We start from the raw sequence: 6,000 nt of genomic DNA on the forward strand, positions 1-6,000 counted from the left end.
GTACTGTAGTGTACTGTAGTGTTCTGTAGTGTACTGTAGTGTACTGTAGTGTTCTGTAGTGTTCTGTAGTGTACTGTAGTGTACTGTAGTGTTCTGTAGTGTACTGTAGTGTACTGTAGTGTACTGTAGTGTTCTGTAGTGTACTGTAGTGTACTGTAGTGTTCTGTAGTGTACTGTAGTGTACTGTAGTGTTCTGTAGTGTACTGTAGTGTACTGTAGTGTTCTGTAGTGTACTGTAGTGTACCGTAGTGTTCTGTAGTGTTCTGTAGTGTACTGTAGTGTACTGTAGTGTTCTGTAGTGTTCTGTAGTGTACTGTAGTGTACCGTAGTGTACCGTACTGTTCTGTAGTGTACTGTAGTGTACTGTAGTGTTCTGTAGTGTTCTGTAGTGTACTGTAGTGTTCTGTAGTGTTCTGTAGTGTACTGTAGTGTTCTGTAGTGTACTGTAGTGTTCTGTAGTGTACCATAGTGTTCTGTACTGTTCTGTAGTGTTCTGTACTGTTCTGTAGTGTTCTGTAGTGTTCTGTAGTGTACTGTAGTGTTCTGTAGTGTACTGTAGTGTTCTGTAGTGTACTGTACTGTAGTGTTCTGTAGTGTACTGTTCTGTAGTGTACTGTAGTGTTCTGTAGTGTTCTGTAGTGTACTGTAGTGTTCTGTAGTGTACGGTAGTGTTCTGTAGTGTACTGTAGTGTTCTGTAGTGTACTGTAGTGTACTGTAGTGTTCTGTAGTGTTCTGTAGTGTTCTGTAGTGTACTGTAGTGTTCTGTAGTGTACCGTAGTGTGCCGTAGTGTGCTGTAGTGTTCTGTAGTGTTCTGTAGTGTTCTGTAGTGTACTGTAGTGTTCTGTAGTGTACCGTAGTGTGCCGTAGTGTGCTGTAGTGTTCTGTAGTGTACTGTAGTGTTCTGTAGTGCACTGTAGTGCGCTGTAGTGTTCTGTAGTGTACTGTAGTGTACTGTAGTGTTCTGTAGTGTACTGTAGTGTTCTGTAGTGTTCTGTAGTGTACTGTAGTGTACCGTAGTGTACCGTACTGTTCTGTAGTGTACTGTAGTGTACTGTAGTGTTCTGTAGTGTTCTGTAGTGTACTGTAGTGTTCTGTAGTGTACTGTAGTGTACCGTAGTGTTCTGTAGTGTTCTGTAGTGTTCTGTAGTGTACTGTTCTGTAGTGTACCATAGTGTTCTGTACTGTTCTGTAGTGTTCTGTACTGTTCTGTAGTGTTCTGTAGTGTTCTGTAGTGTACTGTTCTGTAGTGTACTGTAGTGTTCTGTAGTTTACTGTACTGTAGTGTTCTGTAGTGTACTGTTCTGTAGTGTACTGTAGTGTACTGTAGTGTACTGTACTGTTCTGTAGTGTACTGTAGTGTACTGTAGTGTTCTGTAGTGTACTGTAGTGTACTGTAGTGTTCTGTAGTGTACTGTTCTGTAGTGTACTGTAGTGTACTGTAGTGTACTGTACTGTAGTGTTCTGTAGTGTTCTGTAGTGTACTGTAGTGTACCGTACTGTTCTGTAGTGTTCTGTAGTGTACTGTAGTGTTCTGTAGTGTACTGTAGTGTACCGTAGTGTTCTGTAGTGTTCTGTAGTGTTCTGTAGTGTACTGTTCTGTAGTGTACTGTAGTGTTCTGTAGTGTATCATAGTGTTCTGTACTGTTCTGTAGTGTTCTGTAGTGTTCTGTAGTGTTCTGTAGTGTACTGTTCTGTAGTGTACTGTAGTGTACTGTAGTGTTCTGTAGTGTACTGTACTGTAGTGTTCTGTAGTGTACTGTTCTGTAGTGTACTGTAGTGTACTGTAGTGTACTGTAGTGTTCTGTAGTGTACTGTAGTGTTCTGTAGTGTACTGTTCTGTAGTGTACTGTACTGTTCTGTAGTGTACTGTAGTGTACTGTAGTGTTCTGTAGTGTACTGTAGTGTAGTGTTCTGTAGTGTACTGTTCTGTAGTGTACTGTAGTGTACTGTAGTGTTCTGTAGTGTACTGTTCTGTAGTGTACTGTAGTGTACTGTAGTGTTCTGTAGTGTACTGTACTGTACTGTTCTGTAGTGTACTGGAGTGTGTGACAGTTAGGTGAGCTGTTGGTGGACTGAAATAATGCAGTATTGATCTTTAAAGGGGCAATCTGTAGGTCAAATTATAAAAAAGCCTCACCCTGCATCCCTTTTGTGTAAACAGCCTAGGGATGGGGCTGGATAAATGTAACCACTCTCAAATTCATAGACAGGTCTATGGATACAAGGAATGTCTATCCATGCGATCAAAATTATAGTTTTAACTATATTTTGAAGTTAACAGTGTTTGATAACAGTTACATTGTTTACAAACAAATTAGTAAAACACGAGCCATTTATAAGGTATATTCTACTATACCCAATTGGTTTAGTTATATCATTAATTTACAAATAAAACATTGATGTAGCAATCATAGATTGTGACTTTAAGGCTACTGACATGATTATATCTATTTGTTTTTACATGTACTTGATGATTACATTTACACTGAGTGGACAAAACATTAAAAACACCTGCTCTTTCCATGACAGGCTGACCAGATGAATCCTGGTGAAAGCTATGATCTCTTATTGATGTCACTTGTTAAATTCACTTCAATCAGTGTAGATGAGACAGTTGAGACAGTTGAGACATGGATTGTGTATGTGTGCCATTCAGAGGGTGAATGGGCAAGACAAAATATTGAAGTGCCTTTTAATGAAGTATGGTAGTAGGTGCCAGCTGCACCGGTTTGGGTCAAGAACTGCAATGCTGCTGAGTTTTTCACGGTCAAAAGTTCCCTATGTGTATCAAGAACGGTCCACCACACAAAGGACATCCAGCCAACTTGACACAACTGTGGGAAGCATTGGAGTCAACATGGGCCAGCCTCCCTGTGGAACGCTTTCAACACCTTGTAGAGTCCATGCCCCAACGAATTGAGGCTGTTCTGCAACTCAATATTAGGAAGGTGTTCCTAATGTTTGATATACTCAGTGTACACTTACCCTGTAGTCATTTAGCAGACGCTCCTATCCAGAGCGATTTACAGTCAGTTCATCAATATAGCTTGGTGGGACAAGCACATATCTCAGTCATAATAAGTACATTTTTCCTCAATAAAGAAGCTCTCAGCAAAGTCAGAGCTAGTAAAAAAATAAATAATTTAAAGGCATAATCAAATCAAATCAAATGCTATTTCACATGCGCCGAATACAACATGTGTAGACCTTACAGTGAAATGCTTACTTACAAGCCCTTAACCAACAATGCTTTAAGAAGTTAAGAAAAAAAGTATTAAGTGAAAGTAGATGACAGATTATTGAGAAAGTAGAAAATGAAAGTAACAAATAATTAAACAGCAGCAGTAAAATAACAATAGCGACGCTATGGGTACTGGTACACAGTCAATGTGCGGGGGCACTGGTTAGTCTACCAACATGTACATAGTAATATGTACATGTTGGTAGAGTTAAAGTGACTATGCATTGATTATAAACAGAGAGTAGCAGCAGCATAAAAGAGGGGTCTGGAAAGCCCTTTGATTAGCTGTTCAGGAGTCTTTTGGCTTGGGGGTAGAAGCTGTTAAGAATTCTTTTGGACCTCGACTTGGCGCTCCGGTATCGCTTGCCGTGTGGTAGCAGAGAGAACAGTCTATGACTAGGGTGGCTGGAGTCTTTGACAATTCTTTGGGCCTTCCTCTGACACCGCCTAACATAGAGGTCCTGGATGGCAGGAAGCTTGACCCCAGTGACGTACTGGGCCGTACGCACTACCCTCTGTAGTGCCTTGCGGTCGGAGTCCGAGCAGTTGCCATACCAGGCAATGATGCAACCAGTCAAGATGCTCTTGATGGTGCAGCTGTGGAACCTTTTGAGGATCTGAGGACCCATGCCAAATCTTTTCAGTCTCCTGAGGGGGAATAGGCTTTGTCGTGCCCTCTTCACGACTGTCATGGTGTGCTTGGACCATGTTAGTTTGTTGGTGATGTGGACACCAAGGAACTTGAAGCTCTCAACCTGTTCCACTACAGCCCCGTCAATGAGAATGGGGGAGGACTCGGTCCTCCTTTTCCTGTAGTCCACAATCATCTCCTTTGCCTTGATCACGTTGAGGGAGAGGTTGTTATCCTGGCACCACACGGCTAGGTCTCTGACCTCTTCCCTATAGGCTGTCTCATCGTTGTCGGTGATCAGGCCTACCACTGTTGTGTCATCGGCAAACTTGATGATGGTGTTGGAGTCGTGCCTCCCATGCAGTCATGAGTGAACAGGGAGTACAGGAGGGGACTTAACACGCACCCCTGAGGGGTCCCCGTGTTGAAGATCAGCTTGGCGGATGTGTTATTCCCAACCTTTACCACCTGGGGGTGGCCCGTCAGGAAGTCCAGGAACCAGTTGCAGAGGGAGGTGTTTAGTCCCACGGTCCTTAGCTTAGTGATGAGCTGTGAGGGCACTATGGTGTTTAACGCTGAGCTGTAGTCAATGAATAGCATTCTCACATAGGTGTCCTTTTGTCCAGGTGGGAAAGGGCAGTGTTGAGTGCAATAGAGATTGCATCATCTGTGGATCTGTTGGGGCGGTATGCAAATTGGAGCGGGTCTAGGGTTTCTGGGATAATGGTGTTGATGTGAGCCATGACCAGCCTTTCAAAGCACTTCATGGCTACAGATGTGAGTGCTACTGGTCAGTAGTCATTTAGGCAGGTTACCTTAGTGTTCTTAGGCACAGGGACTATGGTGGTCTGCTTGACTATGGTGGTCTGCTCAGTCTGGGACAAGTTGAAAATGTCAGTGAAGACACTTGTCAGCTCATGCTCGGTGTACACGTCCAGGTAATCCGTCTGGCCCTGCGGCCTTGTGAGTGTTGATCTGTTTAAAGGTCTTACTCACATCGGCAATGGAGAGCATAATCACACAGTCATCCGGAACAGCTGGTGCTCTCATGCATGTTTCAGTGTTACTTGCCTCGAAGAGAGCATAGAAGTAATTTAGCTCGTCTGGTAGGTTCGTTTCACTAGACAGCTCATGGCTGTGCTTCCCTTATTATACATGATTGCCGTAACACCTTGTCTGGAAGCCTTGTTTAGACATATGATTAATTTGCTGTACCTACAGGTGGAAAGTGTACTTGTATAAGAAAACGTGCAACATCCAACATGCAACCAGAATAACAACCAACAATCATGGAACTATACAGTCGTGGCCAAAAGTTTTCAGAATGACACAAATATTAATTTTCACAAAGTCTGCTGCCTCAGTTTGTATGATGGCAATTTGCATATACTCCAGAATGTTATGAAGAGTGATCAGATGAATTGCAATTAATTGCAAAGTCCCTCTTTGCCATGCAAATGAACTGAATCCCCCAAAAACATTTCCACTGCATTTCAGCCCTGCCACAAAAGGACCAGCTGACATCATGTCAGTGATTCTCTCATTAACACAGGTGTGAGTGTTGAGGAGGACAAGGCGGGAGATCATTCTGTCATGCTGATTGAGTTCGAATAACAGACTGGAAGCATCAAAAGGAGGGTGGTGCTTTGAATCATTGTTCTTCCTCTGTCTACCATGGTTACCTGCAAGGAAACACGTGCCGTCATCATTGCTTTGCACAAAAAGGGCTTCACAGGCAAGGATATTGCTGCCAGTAAGATTGCACCTAAATCAACCATTTATCGGATCATCAAGAACTTCAAGGCGAGCGGTTCAATTGTTGTGAAGAAGGCTTCGGGGCGCTCAAGAAAGTGCAGCAAGCACCAGGACCGTCTCCTAAAGTTGATTCAGCTGCGGGATTGGGGCACCACCAGTACAGAGCTTGTGAGTGCATCTGCATGCACAATGAGGTGAAGACTTTTGGAGGATGGCCTGGTGTCAAGAAGGGCCGCAAAGAAGCCACTTCTCTCCAGGAAAAACATCAGGGACAGACTGATATTCTGCAAAAGGTACAGGGATTGGACTGCTGAGGACTGGGGTAAAGTCATTTTCTCTGATGAATCCCCTTTCCGATTGTTTGGGGCATC

The sequence above is a fragment of the Salmo salar genome, chromosome ssa07 (assembly GCF_905237065.1).
Source record: "Salmo salar chromosome ssa07, Ssal_v3.1, whole genome shotgun sequence".
NCBI lineage: Eukaryota > Metazoa > Chordata > Actinopteri > Salmoniformes > Salmonidae > Salmo > Salmo salar.